The following is a 24,029-nucleotide window of genomic DNA, read 5'->3' on the forward strand; positions in this document are numbered from 1 at the left end:
GTAAACAAACTCGTCCCCAAAAATAATTTTTCATATATAAGCAGCATAGGAGGGCTTCACGGTGGCAGAGGGGTTAGTGCGTCTGCCTCACAATACGAAGGTCCTGCAGTCTTGGGTTCAATCCCAGGCTCGGGATCTTTCTGTGTGGAGTTTGCATATTCTCCCCGTGAATGCGTGGGTTCCCTCCGGGTACTCCGGCTTCCTCCCACTTCCAAAGACATGCACCTGGGGATAGGTTGATTGGCAACACTAAATTGGCCCTAGTGTGTGAATGTGAGTGTGAATGTTGTCTGTCTATCTGTGTTGGCCCTGCGATGAGGTGGCCACTTGTCCAGGGTGTACATCGCCTTCCGCCCGATTGTAGCTGAGATAGGCGCCAGCGCCCCCCGCGAGCCCGAAAAAAGGGAATAAGCAGTAGAAGATGGATGGAAGGAAGCTGCATCGGACTACAAGTCGCATATATATACATTACAAAATTAGTTATTTACACAGAAATATTCTGTAAATGTTTATTTACATACGTTAACTGGCTGTAACACGGCAGTAAAACGGCTAATCAAACAAAACAGAAATCATCGTCACGGACCCACGAGCTGTGGGATTTAATTCTCTAAACTGAATGGCAAGTCTACTTCCGGTTCAAAGATTTAAACAGCAGGAATTCACATTCACCAAGCAGCACCTGAAGTAAACAAACTCGTCCCCAAAAATAATTTTCTATATGAAAGCTGCATCGGACTACAAGTCGCATGTAAATACATTATAAAATTAGTTATTTACACAGAAATATTCTGTAAATGTTTATTTACATACGTTAACTGGCTGTAACATGGCAGTAAAACGGCTGATCAAACAAAACAGAAGTCATCGTCACGGACCCACGAGCTGTGAGATTTAATTCTCTAAACGGAATGGCAGGTCTACTTCCGGTTCAAAGGTTTAAACAGCAGGAATTCACATTCACCAAGCAGCACCTGAAGTAAAAAAACTCGTCCCACAAAATAATTTTCTTTATGAAAGCTGCATCGGACTACAAGTCGCATGTATATATGTTATAAAATTAGTTATTCACATAGAAATATTCTGTAAATTTTTATTTAAATACGTTAATTGACTGTAACATGGCAGTAAAACGGAAGATCAAACAAAACAGAAGTCATCATCATGGACCCGTGAGCTGCGGGATTTAACTCTCCAAACGGGACAGCTTGTCTATTTCCGGTGCAAAGGTTTAAACAGCAGGAATTCACATTCACCAAGCAGCACCTGAATTAAACAAACTCGTCCCCAAATATAATTTTCCATATATAAGCTGCATCGGACTACAAGTCGCATATAAATACATTACGAAATTTATTATTTACACAGAAATATTCTGTAAATGTTTATTTACATACCTTAATTGGCTGTAACAGGGCAGTAAAACGGCTGATCAAACAAAACAGAAGTCATCGTCATGGACCCACGAGCTGCTGGATTCAATTCTTCAAACGAAACGGCAGGTCTACTTCCGGTTCAAAGGTTTAAACAGCAGGAATTCACATTCACCAAACAGCACCTAAAGTAAACAAACTCGTCCCCAAAAATAATTTTCTATATGAAAGCTCCATCGGACTACAAGTCGCATGTATATATGTTCTAAAATTAGTTATTTACACAGAAATATTCCTTAAATGTTTATTTACATACGTTAATTGGCTGTAACATGGCAGTAAAACGGATGATCAGACAAACCGGAAGTCATCATCATGGACCCACGAGCTGCGGGATCTAACTCTCCAAACGGGACAGCGTGTCTATTTCCGGTTCAAAGGTTTAATCAGCAGGAATTCACATTCACCAAGCAGCACCTGAAGTAAATGAACTCATCCCCAAAAATAAATTTCCATATATAAGCTGCATCGGACTACAAGTCGCATGTATATACATAAGAAAATTTATTATTTACACAGAAATATTCCTTAAATGTTTATTTACATACCTTAATCGACTGTAACATGGCAGTAAAACGGCTGATCAAACAAAACAGAAGTCATCGTCATGGACCCACCAGGTGCTGGATTTAATTTTCTAAACGGAACGGCAGGTCTACTTCCGGTTCAAAGGTTTAAACAGCAGGAATTCACATTCACCAAACAGCACCTGAAGTAAACAAACTCGTCCCCAAAAAATAATTTTCCATATATAAGCTGCATCGGACTATAGGTCGCATGTATATACGTTATAAAATTAGTTATTCACAGAGAAATATTCTGTAAATGTTTATTTACATACGTTAATTGGCTGTAACATGGCAGTAAAACGGATGATCAGACAAACCGGAAGTCATCATCATGGACCCGTGAGCTGCGGGATTTAACTCTCCAAACGGGACAGTTTGTATATTTCCGGTTCAAAGGTTTAAACAGCAGGAATTCACATTCACTAAGCAGCACCTGAATTAAACAAACTAGTCCCCAAATATAATTTTCCATATATAAGCTGCATCGGACTACAAGTCGCATGTAAATACATTAGGAAATTTTTTATTTACACAGAAATATTCTGTAAATGTTTATTTACATACCTTAATTGGCTGTAACAGGGCAGTAAAACGGTTGATCAAACAAAACAGAAGTCATAGTCATGGACCCACGAGCTGCTGGATTTAATTCTTCAAACGAAACGGCAGGTCTACTTCCGGTTCAAAGGTTTAAACAGCAGGAATTCACATTCACCAAGCAGCACCTAAAGTAAACAAACTCGTCCCCAAAAATAATTTTCTATATGAAAACTCCATTGGACTACAAGTCGCATGTATATATTTTCTAAAATTTGTTATTTACACAGAAATATTCCTTAAATGTTTATTTACATACGTTAATTGGCTGTAACATGGCAGTAAAACGGATGATCAGACAAACCGGAAGTCATCATCATGGACCCACGAGCTGCGGGATTTAACTCTCCAAACGGAACAGCGTGTCTATTTCCGGTTCAAAGGTTTAATCAGCAGCAATTCACATTCACCAAGCAGCACCTGAAGTAAATGAACTCGTCCCCCAAAATAATTTTCCATATATAAGCTGCATCGGACTACAAGTCGCATGTATATACATAAGAAAATGTATTATTTACACAGAAATATTCCTTAAATGTTTATTTACATACGTTAATTGGCTGTAACATGGCAGTAAAACGGATGATCAGACAAACCGGAAGTCATCATCATGGACCCGTGAGCTGCGGGATTTAACTCTCCAAACGGGACAGTTTGTCTATTTCCGGTGCAAAGGTTTAAACAGCAGGAATTCACATTCACCAAGCAGCACCTGAATTAAACAAACTAGTCCCCAAATATAATTTTCCATATATAAGCTGCATCGGACTACAAGTCGCATGTAAATACATTAGGAAATTTTTTATTTACACAGAAATATTCTGTAAATGTTTATTTACATACCTTAATTGGCTGTAACAGGGCAGTAAAACGGTTGATCAAACAAAACAGAAGTCATCGTCATGGACCCACGAGCTGCTGGATTTAATTCTTCAAACGAAACGGCAGGTCTACTTCCGGTTCAAAGGTTTAAACAGCAGGAATTCACATTCACCAAGCAGCACCTAAAGTAAACAAACTCGTCCCCAAAAATAATTTTCTATATGAAAGCTCCATCGGACTACAAGTCGCATGTATATATTTTCTAAAATTAGTTATTTACACAGAAATATTCCTTAAATGTTTATTTACATACGTTAATTGGCTGTAACATGGCAGTAAAACGGATGATCAGACAAACCGGAAGTCCTCATCATGGACCCACGAGCTGCGGGATTTAACTCTCCAAACGGAACAGCGTGTCTATTTCCGGTTCAAAGGTTTAATCAGCAGCAATTCACATTCACCAAGCAGCACCTGAAGTAAATGAACTCGTCCCCCAAAATAATTTTCCATATATAAGCTGCACCGGACTACAAGTCGCATGTATATACATAAGAAAATTTATTATTTACACAGAAATATTCCTTAAATGTTTATTTACATACCTTAATTGACTGTAACGTGGCAGTAAAACGGCTGATCAAACAAAACAGAAGTCATCGTCATGGACCCACCAGCTGCTGGATTTAATTTTCTAAACGGAACTGCAGGTTTACTTCCGGTTCAAAGGGGTTAAACAGCAGGAATTCACATTCACCAAGCAGCACCTAAAATAAACAAACTCGTCCCCAAAAATAATTTTCCATATATAAGCTGCATCGGGACTATAAGCGGCAAATATATACGTTTTGTAATGAGTTATTTACACATAAATATTCTGTAAATGTATATTTACATGCCTTAATTGGCCCCTAACACGGCAGGCGCAAAAGTGTTTGCACGGAAGGTAAAACCTGTTGGAATTGTGCCGTTTGTTATCATAGAATTGATAATAAAGGTAGAAAATAGCTATGTTTTCGGTACATAACTTACAATAGTGTGCAAAAAATAGCCTGTATATTTCAATTCATACTTTAATAACCAGCTCATGTTAATGTTTTATGTTTGTTTGTTTTGGCTTTGAAGTCAGTTTTTCCCATGTTTGCAAACACACCATCCTTGCCTGAAAGCTGATTGGAAAGAAAACGAGGAAGCGTGGTTGTGTGTCCGGGGAAGCCGAAAAATGTTTGCACGGAAGGTAAAACCTGTTGGAATTGAGCCGTTTGTTATTATAAGATTGGCAATTTTAAAATTGTGTTTTTATCACCTTCGTCTTTTGGTAAAGGTTAAACTGTTTTTATCTTTTAACCTTTTTGAACAAGTCGTGCATGCTTTTATTTCAGGTTGCCTGGACTACTGCAATGCACTTTATGCTGGCATTAGCCAAAAAGCTCTCTCCCGGTTGCAGTTAGTCCAGAACGCGGCAGCACGACTTTTAAGAGGGGCCAGGAAACGCCAGCATATGACCCCAATTCTTCAGAGTTTGCACTGACTCCCTGTTCATTTTAGAATTGATTTTTAAAACATTGCTGTTCGTTTTTAAAGCTTTACATGGACTGACACCTCAGTATAACTCGGACCTCATCCAAATTTACACTCCTGCGCGCGCTCTGAGGCCCGGGGAGCCAGTTCCAGCTCGTGGTGCCCAAGACCAGACTTAAGACCAGGGGAGACAGGGCCTTCTCTGTGGTCGGCCCTAAGCTCTGGAAAACTCTACTCTGCCCCTCCATGTTCAAACTGCTTCCACAGTGGAGTGTTTTAAGTCTCGTCTTAAGACCCACTTTTATTCTTTGGCTTTTAACACTACGTGAGTTGTGTGGTCCTCTGTCCTTTGTTGTCCTATGTGTTTTTTGTACACTTTGATTTCTATTTTACTGTTTTAATTGATTTTACTCTTTAAAATAGTTTTTAATCATATTTATTTTTATATTGTTTTTTATATTGGTTTTATATTTATTTATTTTTTGTTTTTATTCAGTCATTGGTGGAACATAATATTGTTTTTTAATATTGTTTTCAACATGGCTGTGCAGCACTTTGGAAACGTTCTTGTTGTTTAAATGTGCTATATAAATAAAGTGGATTGGATTGGATTGGCAATAAGAGTTAAAAAGAGCGTCAGACTTTGTGTGATTTCTTCTGCGGGTTACAATAAGTTATATTACTTTAATTTGTTTTCAAGTAAAATAAAAAAAACATTATTTTCCAAACGTAGTCGCCAATTCCATGGACAATGCCGAGCACCCACGTGGGATTAATGACAACTTTCAATCTCTAAAATAATTTTTGAAATATCAATCTTGTAGTAGTTATTTTTTGTGGCGAGTTTGGTCGGTTTTACACAATTATAAAGCCACAAATCATAGGGGATATTAACTTCTCTAAAGGTCTATTTTTTTTTAGATACACACACACCGAGCGCCCACTGGCAAAAATGTACATCGGCGCCTATGTTTCCACATACGAAAGAGTCCTGGGACGGATATGTAAAAAAATCGGAATTGCACTGTTCACACAGACTTTAAAAAACCTAAAACCGATTGCGTACGGGCAAAATAAATAAAATATGGAATTGACCTGCAGTGTGAACAAGGCCATAGTGATACAGTTTTTGCCCATATCGGCCATCTGCACGGTCATGTTCAGTTCCTTGGAGACATTGTTAAAATAATCTGGCTTGAATTGTTGTTGTTTGGTGGTTGCTCCAGGTTTTGCCTCTTGCCTAAAGTCCACTGAGGTGGGTTCTGGCTCAGGCGTTATTTTGCAGGATAAGCAGTAAGATTTCATGAAAGTGTAGCCCTGACTGTTCTGTATTCACGAGTGGACTCGTGAGTGAAGATGCAGGAGTTGACTTTCCTCAGCATTGATCCCTCTTCTATGCACCATTGCTTGTTGCACCATTCATCAGCTCTGCTGTTTCCCCACTTTGCCAGGTTGGATCGACTCCACCGCGCACCGCTCCCCAAAGACCCATCAGGAGTAAAGCAGTCCCTTTTTCCAGGAGAAGCGCAGGATTTGCGATTCACCCCAACTCTCCCCCCTCCTGAAGGCGCTTTAGCGCATGCAGAAAGGCGAGAACCGCCAAGAGTCCGTCCATCCTTCGAGCTGCCACCGTCTCTGCAGAGCGCGCACGAGTGCACGCTCGGCGCACACATCCCGTAAACACACAACGTGCGCGACGAGAGGGTTGAGGGGCGGTGGGGGTTTTGAGAGAGAGCGGGTCACATGCACGCTCTCTGCGGGCTGCGGGATCTCTCTACTGGTCCGCGAACGTGCGCGTCCAGCCTGCCTCTTCCCTTCTCCTCAGCCCCGGGACGGCAATGACGAGAGACCGAGCGCTGTGATCTGGCAGAGGCAGATCGAGCCCCCCACCATGCGCGGCGGGGCCAGCAGAGATTGCAGTGCAGCATCAGCCGCAGGCGCACGCACAATGAAGACTGGATTTACTACAACGTTGACGTTCTTTGCCGTCACAAAGTGAGAACAACCTGGAATTCCACTCTTTTCTTTTTTGGCACGGTGGAAATTATCCCTCTCCCGATATTTGGTGGTTTGTCCCCCCCCCCCCTCCTGTTGTGCAGGGTTTGAGAGTGAGCACCATCCGAGGCTGTAAGGGGACCGTTGCAATGTCATCTCACGCCACTGTTTTGGAGCTCCGTGGAAGGGAGACGCTGTAAGTACTTTGGCATTTTCCCCCTCTCCGTGTTCCGCATGCCGGGGATCCAACGCCTATACATATTTTTTTATCCCCTCTTTGCTGGTGCTCTCCTCGGACCGGATCCCCCACAGGCGTCCCCGAGCCAAAGTGCAGCACCAACACCACACCAGACACAACATCAATCTAATTTGAATAAGAAAAAATAAAATATTGTGCCAAAAAACCCCCTCTGCATGAATGATGCGCTGTAATTAGCTTCCAATTCATCGTGTTGGCGCAGTGAGATTGGCTACACAACCCACCTCTGTAGGTGCAGCCCCCCTCTTCTTCTAAAATCCGTTACTTTGACCATGAATGTCGCATGAAAGGCATGGTTGATCAGACATCTTTTGTGACACAGACCGTTAAAATGGACTAAAATCTTAGGCTTTTACTCAAATTGGTCGCTGGCACAACTTTTAGTTGGTACCCACTCCATGCCAGGATCAGAATCAGCTTTAACGACCAAGTTCTGTTTCACGCACAACGAATTGAACTTGGTAGACTCTGCTCTTATTGTTCATTGTAAACAATACACATGAGTGAGTAACTAAAAGTACTTAAATCCATAATATGTGCAGGGTGAATAAATAGTAATGCATTGGTGAATAGAGCAAAAGCAAAGAGATGGTACATTCAGTTTCTTATTGGTTAGTTCATAAACTGGAATAAACATTTTTGGGGGTCAAAACCGTGTTAGAATGCTGGCTTTGGGCTTTTGGGAGGTGGATATAGTGTCTTCAGAAGACAGTTGTCCGCGGGGTGCAGGAGGCTTTCCCTCTTGTTGCCAGCAGGGGTCGCACTTGCATTGCCTTGCATCCATCCTCTCCTGCCCTGCTCCCAGGCGCCAGTCACGTTGTTCAAGCGCAGTTCTCGCCTCCTCCCACTATGTAAAGGCGTCAGCTGCAGCCCATGGAGGGCCAATCCACATATACACACACACATATATATACATATATATATATATATATATATATATATATATTTTTTTTTTTTTGGTCAGAAAAAAAAGAAATAAAGTATTAACCCACCTCCCTCCATGTAGATTGAGGCCAACGCTAAAGTGTCTTTCGCTTCTGGGTTTGCTGCCTACCTGGGAGACGGAATGCGAGCTTAAAAGGAACATGGGATGGCGAGCTTAAAAGAAACATGGGATGGTTGGCATGGCATCAAATCTTTGTTTTGATACCAAATTACTTTGAGCCCACCTGCCAGGCCTAAGATAACCAAATTGCGAGACAGTTACTATGTCATCAGTATCATCCGTGGCTAATGCCAACTCCGAACGTGGGGGCCCTCAGAGAGCACTTTGGGGAAACGAAAAGACCGCAATCCTGTTTATTGCCCACTACCACAAAAACGAGGCTTACATGCACGACAGCAAACTCCTTTTTAGTTAGCGCGGAATGAACAAAGCGTCTATCTGACGTGAGTGCAGCCGAGCAACCGCGGAACACGCGATAGCGCAAGCAGTTGATATCACCATTACATCATCTTTATACTTCTATTAATATGCCCCATTTACTCGCCTGCTGAGACGCAAGTAGCTCAAAGTCTGACTGACGCACAGTAAAGGAAATGGCTCACTAGAAGGAAGTGTTTGTGTTTCCCAGTTCCAATAAATCCAAGTCCAATAACATGTTAGGTTCATTGATGACCCCAAATCGCCAGCGGGGTCTGAATGGTTGTCTCTTCTCCGATTGGCTGTCCGTGGTGTAGCCAAGGGTAAACTGCGGGCTCCCAGTGCTGCTCAGATGCTGGCGTTTAGTGAAATTTCAGCCGGCAATTAAAAGAGTGAGGCGGTAAGTGACTGATTCAGCTGGAAATGGTATAGGAACAGACGACGGTGCTCATTACTCCTGTGGTCTAACTGCAACATTGTGTTAATTGTGTTAAACTAACACGATTTTAGTGGCTAATTAATTATTAGAAAACCCTTGTCTCAACTGAAAAAACATTTCAGGAGGCAGTACAATGGCTACCTTTGAGGCATTGTCAACTTGATTACAGCCTCGAAATGGCCAGATTGAAGTTTCATCTGAAATGTGTCAGTAAGTATTTGTTTATAGAAACTGTCGTATACAGTGTTTTCATTAAAAATTTCATCAGTTCAAAGTCCACGGATAAACGGCTTGATTCAACCTCGCTGATTAACTTAATGCTACCATTTGAATCATTTACTATTGCTTGGATTTGAATGGCGTCCGGCTCATCAAATATGCGTTGTGGTCAAGCCAGGGTCTGTTCCTCGAAGAACAATGACCTACGTTTGCGTTGTTTTCGGCTGTACGAGCAGTCCAAATCGCGAAAAGGATGAACTTTTTCTTCAGAGTTACTCGAGAAGTAATAGGGAAGGGTGGAAGAGTGCACGATTTTACGAACGGCGACGACAAAAGTGGCTCTCACTCCAGAGCAAGGGAGCAAAGTCGAAGAACGCATGTGTGCTGTGATCACTTTGTTAAATAACATATTTTTTAATATACTTTACTCATTTAGTATTTACAATCAAATACTGATGTAGTTATTAATTGTAGTAAAATTTTTTTTAAAACAAAAACCAGAAAGTTAGCGTCAGTGATACTTAGTCAGCAAACGTACTTCTCAGTCTACGCGAGTACATTTAACAACAATCAAATATGGTGATGATTCAGTAGTTGTAAGTTAATTAAATGGATATGCAGTCTCAAGTGTCGAGCTGTCAGGCGCTAGTTTGTTTACATGGACTGGTCCTCGAAAGACGCAAAGTCAAACCACGAAATACAACCTTACCCAAGCAAAAACGATGCATATTTATCGGAGAGAGTCTTGATACCAATTTCCCTAACCCAACCACACACACATACTGTAAATGAAAGAACTATGGGCTTTTCCAAGTTTTTCGACTGAATGATGTCTGGAGCACAAGATAGTTCGACATGTCTGGGAACTTCGCACTCATTGATATCGTTTAACAAATCCTTTTTTGATAAAGTATAAGGATCATTCCATTGCATTGTTAGATTTTTTTTGCAAGTATCTAAATTTTGCTTGAAGATTTAAGCCTCCTTTGTACTCAGATAGTTCATCTTGGCTTGGTTGACCACCACTGCTTTTCACTTCCGGGCAGAAGTGACGTGACAGAATACAAGAAATAGAAGCAGACAGTACGGACCAGAAAATGTTGATTGTCTACTTTTATCAATATTGAAATGACGATTATTCATTATGTTAGGTAAAGCTTATCAGTGTGTCCCACAGGTCAGCAATCTATAACGTGACATTATAGAGTAATTTACATACATCCATCCATTTTCTACCGCTTATTCCCTTTAGGGTTGCGGGGGGCGCTGGTGCCTATCTCAGCTACAATCGGGCGGAAGGCGGTGTACACCCTGGACAAGTTGCCAGCTCGCACAATGAAATAAAAATAATAATAATATCAAGGCCAAATAAACGTTACATACGCATAATCAAATATAAATCTTAATGTTTTGATTCATTAGTAGTGATCCACCAAACTTAGGGCCACCAAAACTTAGACTTATCACACACAACACTTGCAAAACCGGACGTTGCGATGACGTATTTCAATACATCTGACAAAGACCCACGGACTGTTATCTGTGAACATACCGGGGGTGTCTTCTGTGAGGACATTCTCAACGTCCAAACATTCCAATTGACCAATTTACTCGGTCTGCGACGCCTTTCAGTATTTTGCCTGGGCATAATTATTAAACTATTGCCACGGTTTAAGTGCGGTGAGTACACAGTTAAACTAGGGGTCACCACCCGTAAGGACCAAATGAGTAGCCCGCTGGCTTGTTCTAAAAATAGCTCAAATAGCAGCACTCACCAGTGAGCTGCCTCTATTTTACAAATGTTATTTATTTACTAGCAAGCAGGTCTCGCTTTGGTCGACATTTTTAATTCTAAGAGAGACAAAACTCAAATAGAATTTGAAAATCCAAGAAAATATTTTAAAGACTTGGTGTTCACTTGTTTAAATAAATTTATTTGTTTTTTTACTTTGCTTCTTATAACTTTAAGAAAGACAATTTTAGAGAAAAAATACAACCTTAAAAATGATTTTGTGATTTTTCAACACATATACCGTTTTACCTTTTAAATTACTTCCTCTTTTTTTCCTGACAATTTAAATCAATGTTCAAGAAAATGTTTTTTTTTTTTATTATTGTAAAGAATAATAAATACATTTTAATTTAATTCTTCATTTTAGCTTCTGTTTTTTTGACAAATAATATTTGTGAAATATTTCTTCAAACTTATTATGATTAAAATTACAAAAAAATATTCTGGCAAATCTAGAACATTTTTAGAATCAAGTTTAAATCTTATTTCAAGGTCTTTTGAATTTATTTAAACTTTTTTTTCTGGAAAATCTAGAAGAAATAAGGATTTGTCTTTGTTAGAAATATAGCTTGGTCCAATTTGTTATATATTCTAACAAAATGCATATTAGATTTTAACCTATTTAAAACATGTCATCAAAATTCTAAAATAAACCTTAATCAGGAACAATTACTAATGATGTTCCATGAATTCTCTTTTTTTTTTTTTTCAAAAAGATTTGAATTAGCTAGTTTTTCTCCTCTTTTTTTCGGTTGAATTTTGAATTTTAGAGAGTTGAAATTGAAGATAAACTATGTTTCAAAATTTTATTTTCATTTTTTCTGTGTTTTTTCCTCTTTTAAACCGTTCAATTAAGTGTTTTTTTCATCATTTATTTTCTTCAAAAAAACTTCCGTAAAAGGAAAAAAAATGTACGACGGAATGACAGACAGAAATACCCATTTTGTAATATATATATAGATTTATTTATTAAAGGTAAATTGAGCAAATTGGCTATATCTGGCAATTTTTTAAATTGTGTATCAAACTGGTAGCCCTTCGCATTAATCAGTACCCAAGAAGTCGCTCTTGGTTTCAAAAAGGTTGGTGACCCCTGCTCTAAACCATAAATGCAACGGTAACAATAATCGGTATGATCATTTTGGTTTTTGTCGATTGTTGCCGCGGTTTCCTAATATTTGATTTTGGCCACAAATTTAAATTTTACTGCATCAATTTTCTTATAAATAAACACATTTACACGACAACTTTAGCTCTATTTATCAATTTTGCAGATTTCTTTTGAGGAGTCCTAAAAAAGACAGTCCTGTCGTAGATTGGACGAATAACTTTGTCGAAGTGTCTGCAGCACAGATGCAAACATCCAGTAGACTGATCAGAGTACGTGATATTCAGATCTTGTTTTTTTCCCCCAATTGATCATGTTTCCGTATGGAAAACGTTCCGTTGTGAGCACGTACAAAGCTGCGATTTCTTAGCGAATATTGCGACACAGATTCACAATTTCACGCAACAGTTGGTTGAGAAAAATAAGTATTTTATATCCATACAAAAACAATCCTAAATAAATTTTTTATTCGGTCTATCGGTGAAAGTGGGCAATTGCCGGAAGTCTAAAAGCGGTGCCTAACTCTAGAGCTAGACTCTACAGACTTCGGGGCAGTGAAAACAACGCGACTGGCTTCAACAACCCGGAAAAAAGATTGATATTGTGAAAACATCCAATTTGATATGCAATTTTAAACGTTAATATCGCCCACAATCATCCTAACCTAATCCTGATTAAAATTTGGTTGACTGTACGATTCTAATAAGGTCCTAGGTGCCTATTCTTCCTACAGTAAAATCTTTTCGGATTATTCCCAATTGTGTGCAATGTGTGAAGGATTCCTTTTTAGCAACTCAGCATTTAATAACGTGTTAGGTTTCTTTGAGGAACATGTATTACTTTTTAGTGTGCGTTGTGGTTAAACTCATTTTCTGCCGTCTGCCGTGTGTGACGGATATCAGCGCCTGTGAGAAGCCCGGCGGAAGTAACTATCTGTTGCTACTCAGGCTTTAAATGCCTACTGAAATTAGATGTTCTTATTTAAACGGAGATAGCAGGTCCATTCTATGTGTCATACTTGATCATTTTACGATATTGCCATATTTTTGCTGAAAGGATTTAGTAGAGCACATCGACGATAAAGTTTGCAATTTTTGGTCGCTAATAAAAAAGCCTTGCCTTTACCGGAAGTAGCAGACGATGTGCGCGTGACGTCACGGGTTTTAGGGCTCCTCACATCCTCACATTGTTTACAATCATAGCCAGCAGCAGCTAGAGCTATTCGGACCGAGAAAGTGACAATTTCCCCATTAATTTGAGCGAGGATGAAATTTAGAGTGAAGGCCAAAAAAAAAAAAAAAGCGATTGCAGTGGGAGCGATTCAGATGTTAGTAGACAAATTTAATAGGATAATACTGGAAAATCCCTTATCTGCCTATTGTGTTGCTAGTGTTTTAGTGAGATTAAATAGTACCTGAAAGTCGGAGGGGTGTGGCCACGGGTGTGTTGACGCCAGAGTCTCTGAGGGAAGTCACGGCAGCTGCAGCAGGACGGAAGCTTCGCTGAAGTCTCCGGTAAGAGGCGACTTATTACCACAATTTTCTCACCGAAAACTGCCGGTTGACATGTCGTCGGGATCCATGTTCGCTTGACCGCTCTGATCCATAGTAAAGCTTCATCTTCGGGAATTTTAAACAAGGAAACACCGGCTGTGTTTTTGTGGCTAAAGGCTAAAATTTTCCCACATCCATCTTTCTACTTTGACTTCTCCATTATTAATTGAAAAAATTGCAAAAGATTCAGCAACACATATGTCCAGAAAACTGTGTAATTATGCCGTTAAAGCAGACTACTTATCGCTTGGATCGGGCTGGAAAATAAAGACCGCTACAACCGGTGACGTCAAACGCACGCGTCATCATACCGCGACGTTTTCAACACGACACTTCGCGAGGAAATTTAAAATTGCAATTTAGTAAACTAAAAAGGCCGTATTGGCATGTGTTGCAATGTTAATATTTCATCATTGATGTATAAACTATCAGACTGCGTGGTCGGTAGTAGTGGGTTTCAGTAGGCCTTTATCACATTGTCTGCACAAGGGATAAAAGAGCAGCCAAAAAGGTTAAAAAACCCTTTTTTAGTTCAGGAAATTGCTTGAAATAACAATGGTCTTATTGGTAAAGCCAAGTCATAAGCATGTGTTTGGTTTATTGTTAAAACTACCAATGATCGGACATGGTTCTTCGGACACCATACGACAATAACCATAACTTATAAGTCGAGCTGGCCTTACTTGTCTTTTAAGCCGAGCTTGTATCGATTGGAACATTCTGTATATCATGCTCCAAGCACATTGAGATCCCGTCGTTGAATCCTCCTGAAGAGAGCTTATTTATCTCCGCTTGAAAAGAAGCCCCACCAGATCATCAAAGTGATTCAGAAGGATCAGCTCTTTACCCCCATAGGAGGCTTTGAGATGCGGATGTTAGTCTGGCTGGCCTACATGTGTTGGACCGCAGGAAGACGAGGGCCGGGAAGTGTTTTTTTCTGAATCACGGCTTTGGGTGTACAGGTGTGCTGTTTTAAGCTTCAGTTGTTTCTTCTTGGTGGAAATTTCTACATTAACTTTTATATTCTGCGGGTTTGTTTGTGTCTGTTAAATAACTGATGGATGGACTCTCTTCTTTGTTTTACTGATTACGGCCTTACTGGCCTCGCCAGTGTGGTCTGTTATAGTGGGGATTTATTGCTATGTGCAAAGTAGTGAGGATGAGGGTTCGCATCTTTACCGTATTTTCCTGACTATAGAGCGCACCCACTAAATTAAAGAATACAAAAAAACAAATCCTTATATTAGCCGCACCGGACTATAACCCGCAGATATATATGTTGTGAATTTATTTAAACACAGGGAATGCATTTTATTTACATACCTTTTAATTGTGTCTGTACTTTGGCAGTAAAACGGCTGATAAAGCAAAACAGAAGTCAACGTCATGGACCCACTAGCTGCGGAATCTAGCTCTCCAATCAGCTAAACAGACTCAATAAAGCCATGGTGACGTTTGGGTGAATTTACTCAGAAATTTGTGAAACTGAAACAATACAAAAAGAATGCCATGGTAAGGTAATAATACTAACACTTTGATTGATTGATTGATACTTTTATTAGTAGATTGCACAGTTCAGTACATATTCCGTACAATTGACCACTAAATGGTAACACCCGAATACGTTTTTCAACTTGTTTAAGTCGGGGTCCACATTAACACACAAGACACGTTTTAGCATATAAGCTAATTACCATAGCACACACAAATATGCACTCCTACAGACGTCGCACATGGGGCGGTTTAGCAAGTAAGAATTGTTTTAGTTACATTGTAAAACTTACAAACATTGCTCGAAGTGCCGAATGAAGAGTCCGTACGAGTAAAAACGCGACACACGATTAGAAGACAGAACGTTACTTGTACTTCTGGTTCAAAGCTTTAAAAAGTAGAAAACACTTGCAGGAATTCACCCAGCAGCACCTACAGTGAGCGAACTCCTCCATAAGAAAGCTCCATCGGGTGGCATGGCTCGGTTGGTAGAGCGGCTGGGCCAGCGACTTGAGGGTTGCAGGTTCGATCCTCGCTTCTGCCATCCGAGTCACAGCTGTCGTGTCCTTGGGCAAGACACTTCACCCACCTGCTCCCAGTGTCACCCACATTGGTTTAAATGTAACTTTTATAATGCGTTTGACTATGTAAAGCGATATATAAATATAATTTACTTCACTTCACCAAAGTGCAAACAACACACCATTTTAGTTTTTGCTATTTGCGTTGTGTCCATCAGCGAAAAAAAATCCACAAATTAGTTGCGCCGTTTTATACGCCGGAGGGTTCAAAGTGCAGGAAAAATGTAGCTCCTTATAGTAAGGGTGCACCAAAGCATACGTTGCAAAAGCCAGAATTGCATTTTGATGGATGCCGAGATCACTCTTACAAGCTCCTTCACGCTAAGGCGAATCAGCTGAGGTGCATCTGACCCAGGTGAATTCCTCGGGCACTTCTCGTTGGAGGTGTTCCAGAGACTCATCCAGCTGGCCCCGACCCAGAGCAAGATGGACACATTACAGCTGATATGAACCGAGAGAGTCTTGGGGGTCACCCAGGAGAGGCGAACGTGTGCTACGGCAGGGTTAAATCTTCCGCCACCACGATTAAAATCTGCCGCCACCACGATTAAAATCTTCCGCCACCACGATTAAAAGCTGCATCAATGATAGAAACGACAAGGTACTCGGGTCTGGACACGTTTCGGAGCCCGTGTGTTTGCCGGATCATGTTTTTTCTTGGTGTTACTAATCTTTTTTTAAACCTAGGGCGCTATGATTTCCGCGTTAGCATGCACACACTCTGCTCTCATGAATCGTCATTACAGCTGATATGACCCGAGAGAGTCTTGGGGGTCACCCAGGAGAGGCGAACGTGTGCTACGGCAGGGTTAAATCTGCTCCTACCACGATTAAAATCTGCCGCCACCACAATTAAAATATGTCACCACCATGATTAAAAGCTGCCGTCACCAAGATTAAAAGCTGCATCAACGATAGAAACGAAAAGGTACTCGGGTCTGGACACGTTTCGGAGCCCGTGTGTTTGCCGGATCATGTTTTTTCTTGGTGTTACAAATTTTTTTTAAACCTAGGGCGATTTCCGCGTTAGCATGCACACACTCTGCTCTCATGAAACGTCTCTCAACTATATATAGCAGATATTACATTTGTTTAATCAATGCAATATTACTTTCCCTTGTAATTCATTACATTTATTAAAAACCTAATTTTGTTTGTAATTAAATAACTTTTTCGTTAGAGTAATGAGTAAAGAGGAGTTTACCGAAAACTGGTTGTCACTTACATAAAAGCAAATAATTGGATGACTTGTTACTAGAAAAACTGCTAACGCTGTTTTTCAAAACACTTCAGCTTAAGATATTGTGCAACATGCATTTTTGCAATTATTCAACAGATTTTTTTTAAACTCATAAATATTATTGGTGGAATTGTAGGCTCTATGGTGTTTTTGGGTATTAAATAGAACAACAGTGTATACCCGGCCGGCTTTCCGGATCAATTTGTCAATCCGGTTTGAGTCCTTTTTGCTGGTGCTGCTCCCCCAACAAACCACTGCAAAGTACAGGGCACAGGCCACAACAGACTGAGAAAAATACCTTCAACAGCTTGCTGCAAGCATTAAAGGACCTCAGGAAAAAGAGTCTGATCATTCCCTTCTTGTATACAGTTTTGCTGTTGTCAAAAATACGGACCCAAAAACCGTGGACCCCTCCAAGATACGATCGCTTTGTGCATAATTTGATCAAAGTCACAAGCAGGATTCTCACAGGAACGAAGCAAGAATCCTCCCGAACCGACTATACAATAGACAAGGTTACAACAGTGGAGGTCTGCGGGGAAGTAATTGAATTTTGCTTTGCTTTTCATCCCGCATTTGCCGCCGGTGCTCCAAGACACGGTTATTCAATAATAAATTCCACTCTGTCAAGGTAACGCTGAACAACCAATTAAACATGAAGATGAATATGCCCAAAGCTACCACACTAAAATACTTTGCTCTGGTCTCGTTGACTAGACAAGTAAATAGTGGAGGAATAAATAAAACGCAGTAAAGAACTTATAGAGATCAATGGAAGAGATACAGCAGATGGAAGGAAAAACTATGGAATATTCATCTTTGAGAGATGAACATATCTTTATTCCTGTGCAACACAGTAAAACACACTTTGCATGTGCATGGAGCACCCTGGACCAGACTTTGTAAATAAATCATACACATAGAGTGCATACAGTATGTTAATGCAACTTTAATGCCATTTAGGACGATATAGAAGGCAGCGCTGCCATGACTGTGGCGCTAAATGCTGTCATATTAATCATGGTATCGAGATAATGCAAGCTGAATTATTGATGCGTGTGCGAGCGAGTTATGTGTGAGAGGACCGCTGGAATATGCCAACAATGTTTTCTTTTTAATGGCGGATACAAACAAACATTCATCCTATTGTGTCGTGTTTTTCGGTACCAGAAGTGTTACCAGAGATTACCCACCACCCTGCCAAACAGCGTTCACTCGGCGGTGCCAAAAGAGGGGAAGCTTTTTGTGCTGCTCCCTTTCTTTTATTGCATCCGCTCAACTTCCTTCATCCGTTTTCAACCTGCTCTCTTTTTCCCCCGAAATTCCGACGCGGTGCCGGGCCAAATGCTGACACTCCGTATTGGAGTTTGATCCAGGCATATTTTAATGGATCAGTAGCCTGCTTGCCATTGTGACGTGTTTTTGCCCACCTCAGCAGGCTGGCATTGCAGGGCGAGTCTCCTTCATGTAGTGCAGCATTTAAATCACATTTTAAGCAGCATTGACTTGTATTTTCTCAAGGCCCCTACAGCTCTATGCCAACAAATGCAATAGAGTTTTTGAGTTGCCAATACAAGTCCACTTCGGACAACGTTATCTGGGGCCTCTTGTAGCAAGAGTTCTGAGGATTTTCCAAACAGTTTGTCTGCGTTAAGACCTTATATTTTTGAGCCCAAACAGAAAGAGGATGAGCAATAAGTTTCAAAAGCCGAGTGCTAAACTGTTGCAGCTTCATTGATACACTGGGGCCTCATGTAGCAAGAGTTGCCAGGATTTCCCAAATAGTTTGTCTGCGTTAGCGCTTGTAAAAACAATATCACTTATATATAGTTAATTTTCAGCTCACAACATGTAAATGGAGTATTGTTGGCACTGTCTGTATGTTTTAGTGACTATAATGAGAGGACCCTGTTGACTAAATTGTTACCTTTTATTATGCATTTAAAATCGTGAAGGAACCACAGATCCCTTCACCGTCAACAACAATGCTAAACAACAACGATTACTTTGGAAAAAAAATATGATCTAGGACCTTATATTTTTGAGCCCGAACAGAAAGAGGATGAGCAATAAGTTTCAGAAGCCGAGTGCTAAACTGATGCAGCTTCATCGATAAACTATAGCGTTAGCATCATTGATATGTGCTAAACATACAAACTAACCATAATAAAACAAAAATTTACTGTACAAATTCCACTCTCGCCTGGATGTCGCCCAACGAGACGCTCACATAAGTCCTTTTAGATTAAATTCAATCGCAAAAGGTTTAAAATAACAACAAAAAAAGGTTTTCACAACTAGCATCTTTTTGTGTTTTTTTTCACCATCACAATAGCAGCGTAAGTTAGCATTAGCTCGCTGCTATCAATGCGCCGCTAAAATAGTCCGTCTGCACATTATAAGGTGCACTCAGTACCAGTAGAGTGGAAAAAGTACTGTCGTTGCCTCTATATTGAAGATATAGTCTGAAGAAATTTTCGTACGAAAGCTGTTAGCGGTTAGCTACCGTATCCTCCTACGGTGTGTTGTGAAGCATGTTTAGCGAAGGGATGAAACTTGTAAAAAACGTACTTTATTTTTTACCACGGAGGCGAGGATTTGTGATTTAGAAGTTGCTGAAACACTGCTGACTGCAGATGGAATTTAGCCTCTAGCTAATGGCTAAAAAAGCAAGAGCGAATAACCTCTTGCAGAGCCACGCTTCAGCGTTCCTAGCTTCATCTTTATCTGTATTATTATATGGCGTGGTCAGAGGCTACTGGGGGCGTGGCCTGGGCAGTGTCACATTGATGAAATTGTCTACTTTAAATAATTGTATTTGTGTGTTTTTTCCCCCCCTAAGGCTAAAAAATGTTTTAGGTATGTTTACAGACGAATGGTTTTTTTGGTTGCAAGGTTTTCACTAAAAGTTGCGAAAATGTAATTACAAAATTGCTTTAAAAAGCATGAAATTTGATATCCTGAGGCATTAAAAATTTACATCCGTGAAATCACAAATGCTAACCGCTAACCGCAGGTTGGCGATTAAAGGCAGGCTACAGTTAACAGTGCCACATTTCTTTGGCGTGACCAATACAGAAACTTCTGCTGTCGCCACGACGCCACCACAACTGGCAGCCGCTGCTACCACTGCAGAAAAAAAAGACATTCTAAGATTAAACAGTCCTGTGAGTTGATTCTAATTAACCAGAGGGTATCAATTAATATCATTGTCACTGTCACCGACGTCCCACTGGGTGTGAGTTACCTTGCCCTTATGTGGGCTCTGTACCGAGGATGTCATTGTGGTTTGTGCAGCCCTTTGAGATACTTGTGATTTAGGGCCATATAAATAAACATTGATTGAATGATTGAATATGAACTTTTCAGCTATTCCAGATGACAATGGTTATTATTTTTATGATCATTTTCTATTATTATCAGCATATCTTTTTGTTTTTACAGTCCATCGTTTTGCTGTATTTTTCAATTGTTGCTGCTTATTTATAACAGAGGCTGCACTTTGTACACCCCTGGTTTATTTACACGAAATATTCTGCCCTTCCTGAATGTTGGAATTTAGTTTGGCAAATAAGTTAACAGTCATTTAAATTAGAGATTAAAAAGAAAACTCTCCATATGAGGTTGTTTGTTGATAGTAACGTAAGTGTAAGACAAAACACACAAAGGAAAGTACATTAATATACACAGGAAGTGCACATACGTGTAAGAATTGTGTTAAATCAATAATACATTTTGGCATTAACTGTAAAATAAATCAATACTAGTAGACAGGATAAAAGTTGGCTCTCATTCCGCTAGCCTAATGCTAACACACAATGGACGATCCCATTGACAGGCTAACGTAAATTAGCATCACGGTTGTTTTAAACTTGTACAAACGTTGAACAAATGTGATTTTGGAGATTTTTGTCATTTAAAATGAATAACTTCAGCAATTTTTTTTTAAACATATGTATGGGAAACACGATTGATTAACGAAGCGATGAGTTGACTAATCGGATTATAAAGCGCACACCTATCAAGTGGTTCTAATTTAGCCATTAGCTTTTAAATTCGTCTCAAACTATTTTTCGGCATGCACTAACTTACAATAAATACAAACCCCAAAACCTGTGAAGTTGGCACATTGTGTAAATCGGAAATAAAAACAAAAAACAATAATTTGCAAATAATTTCAACTTATATTCAATTGAATAGACTGCAAAGACAAAATACAAGGTTTTTGATCCTTCAGGCAGTACTGCATCAAAAACCGACATTCGTATGTAAAAGATATCACCACATTGGCTCAGGAACACTTCAGTTGGTCGCTACATCTGTAAATGCAAGTCAAAACTCTACTATGCCAAGCGAAAGCCATTTATCAACAACACCCAGAAACGCTGCCGGCTTCGCTGGGTCCGAGCTCATCGAAGATGGACTGATGCAAAGTTGAAAAATGTTCAGTGGTCTGATGAGTCCACATTTCAAATTGTTTTTGGAAACTGTGGACGTTTTGTCCTCCAGAACAAAGAGGGAAAGAACCATCCGGATTATTAAAGGCGCAAAGTTGCAAAAGCCAGCATCTGTGATGGTATGGGGGTGTATTAGTTCCCAAGGCATGGGTAACTTACACATATGTGGCGGCACCATTAATGCCGAAAGTTACATACAGGTGTTGGAGCAAAATATGTTGCCATCCAAGCAACTTTATCATGGACGCCCCTGCTTATTTCAGCAAGACTATGCCAAGCCACGTGTTACAACAGCGTGGCTTCATAGTGAGAGTGCAGCTACTAGACTGGCCTGCCTGTAGTCCAGACCTTTCTCCCATTGAAAATGTGTGGGGCATTATGAAGCCTGAAATACCACAACGGAGATCCCGGACTGTTGAACAATATAAGCTGTACATCAAGCAAGAATGGAAAAGAATTCCACCTAAAAAGCTTCAAAAAATGGGCTCCTCAGTTCCCAAACATTTAATGAGTGTTGTTAAAAGGAAAGACCATACAACACAGTGGTAAAAATGCCTCCGTGACAACTTTTTTGCAACGTGTTGCTGCCGTTAAATTCTAAGTTATTGATTATTTTCTCAGTGTGAACATTTAATATCTTGTCTTTGCAGTCTACTCAATTGAATATAAGTTGAAAGGGATTTGCAAATTATTTTATTCTGTTTTTATTTACCTTTTACACAACGTGCCACCTTCACTGGTTTTGGGTTTTGTACCTGATCATTATTATACTAATCCAAAAATGTCCATTTTAAAGTAAGGACAGGCACATACTGTACTGACACAAACTATCAACATGCACGTAAACAAAAGACCAACGGTCAAAGTAGCAGCATTCAAAACCACAAAACAGCACCAAACCCAACTAGCTTCCTCAATAAAAAAGTGCAATTTGAGAAAACGATGTGTTCCGAAAGACACATTTTTAGTTTCAGTTTGGGGAAAATGGTAGTGAAATTGATTTTTCACACAACTTTGTCTTTAGCTAGCTAGCTAACAAGCTAACTATCTTACAGATAGCGTTCTCCTGATGTCCGGCATCCCTCCGCTTTAAAATGCTACCACATTACAAACGTACTGCCTTGAAATGTAAACCATTTGTCTTAGACGAGTTTAGTTAGAAATGTTCCCATACTTGCAAGGTTTTTGTTTGTGGTCTTGTTACATTTTTCTCCTCTTGTTGTCGCACATACTTGTTTGTTTCCAAAACACAAGCGATGACCTCACAGGTTCGGATCGACAAACTCAAATGTTATGGTTGATTTTTGAATCAACCCGTGGTCTACTGTTTCACTGATATTTTAGAAAGTAATACAGGGTTAATACGGCAATGCTAACACATTAAAACCATTGATTTGAAAGGAATTTATTGCCTGTACTTCAAGGGATTATGGCAACAATTTCTGTAAAAGCAAGCAAACTTTAAAAAACACATCCAACAACTTTGAGGTGAAGAGAAAATACTTTTTGAAGTTATTATCAAAAGAATATGCTCACATTTGGGTTATTCATCCTCAGGTCTGCTTTAGTAATATTTCCGCTTAACGAGGCACACGGGACAAGCCGTCTTATGCTTGTTGTTACGAATGACACGGAAAGTCTTATCCAGCTCACAATAAAGCACCATCCTTCGCTTAAAAAGTCGCTCACCAAGGACGCATTAAAAATCCGGTATCAAACTCAATTTACCTGGGGGCCACTGGATGGGGAGTCTGGGTGAGGCTGGGTCGCAAGAAAATATTTTTTTAAAAAATATTTCAAATGTCTTTATTTTTATTTTCAACACAAAATCAAAATCAAAATATAAATGCACATAATGAGAATCAAGTGAATAAATCAGTCATAAGTAACAATAATAAATTGATTTCTCCAGTCAGCAACAATGTACACATACTTACTGTGATGTTATGAGCTAGGGAATATAAAAACTACACTAGCCAGCATGCAACATGTCGGCAGCTAGAATGTGGTTATGAGCACGCTATGGAATTTACAGTTACGGTAGCGCAATTAGCCCCGATTGGGCTAACATCAAGACTAATGTGTTACACTTTCGATTCGCCCAGCGATTCTTTGTCGGAGTATCAGCGCTGGGGTGCAGCGCACCACAGTTCTGTATTATCGCTCGGTCCTTCGGCGGAGTGCTTTGGAAGTTACCGGACCTTTCGTCTCCCCGGCCTGGACTGTTTCAGCGGCGCCGGGGGAGGGAGCGAGAGAGACACACCCACACACAGTGACAGAGAGAGAGCGATCAGGCGGGCGAGCGAGCGGAAGAGCAGCAAAACGTTTCCCTGCTTGCATCACGCAAGTGATGTCAATGTTCGGCCCTCGAGAGCCACATACCACACTGTGATTGATAGATTCCTTCAGCTCCGCACAAAACGCTGTCAAGAGCCATTCATATAAAACTCGCAGGCCACACTAACATTAAACTTTCATATTAAGATAGGGGCCGCAAAATAACGTCTCGCGGGCCGCATGTCTGAGACCCCTGTTCTAAAGTAACTTCTTTTTTAAATTACAGTCTTATGTGTTGTATTTGTTTTCAACA

The 24,029-nt window shown here is 40.1% G+C and overlaps 1 protein-coding gene across 2 annotated transcripts in view; it reads left to right on the forward strand.

Moving 5' to 3' along the window:
• The first annotated feature begins 6,299 nt into the window (after positions 1 to 6,299).
• grin2aa (glutamate receptor, ionotropic, N-methyl D-aspartate 2A, a) overlaps positions 6,300 to 24,029 on the forward strand; it is a 472,867-nt gene continuing 455,137 nt past the window's right edge. The window contains exons 1-2 of one of the 2 annotated variants that reach the window (XM_061905859.1): positions 6,300 to 6,937; positions 7,042 to 7,133. The gene's annotated coding sequence lies outside the window, so the exon portion shown is untranslated. Of the gene's footprint in view, positions 7,134 to 24,029 lie in introns of both variants that reach the window. The other variant, XM_061905858.1, reaches the window with a different exon arrangement.

This window comes from Nerophis ophidion, linkage group LG07 (assembly GCF_033978795.1).
Source record: "Nerophis ophidion isolate RoL-2023_Sa linkage group LG07, RoL_Noph_v1.0, whole genome shotgun sequence".
Lineage (NCBI taxonomy): Eukaryota > Metazoa > Chordata > Actinopteri > Syngnathiformes > Syngnathidae > Nerophis > Nerophis ophidion.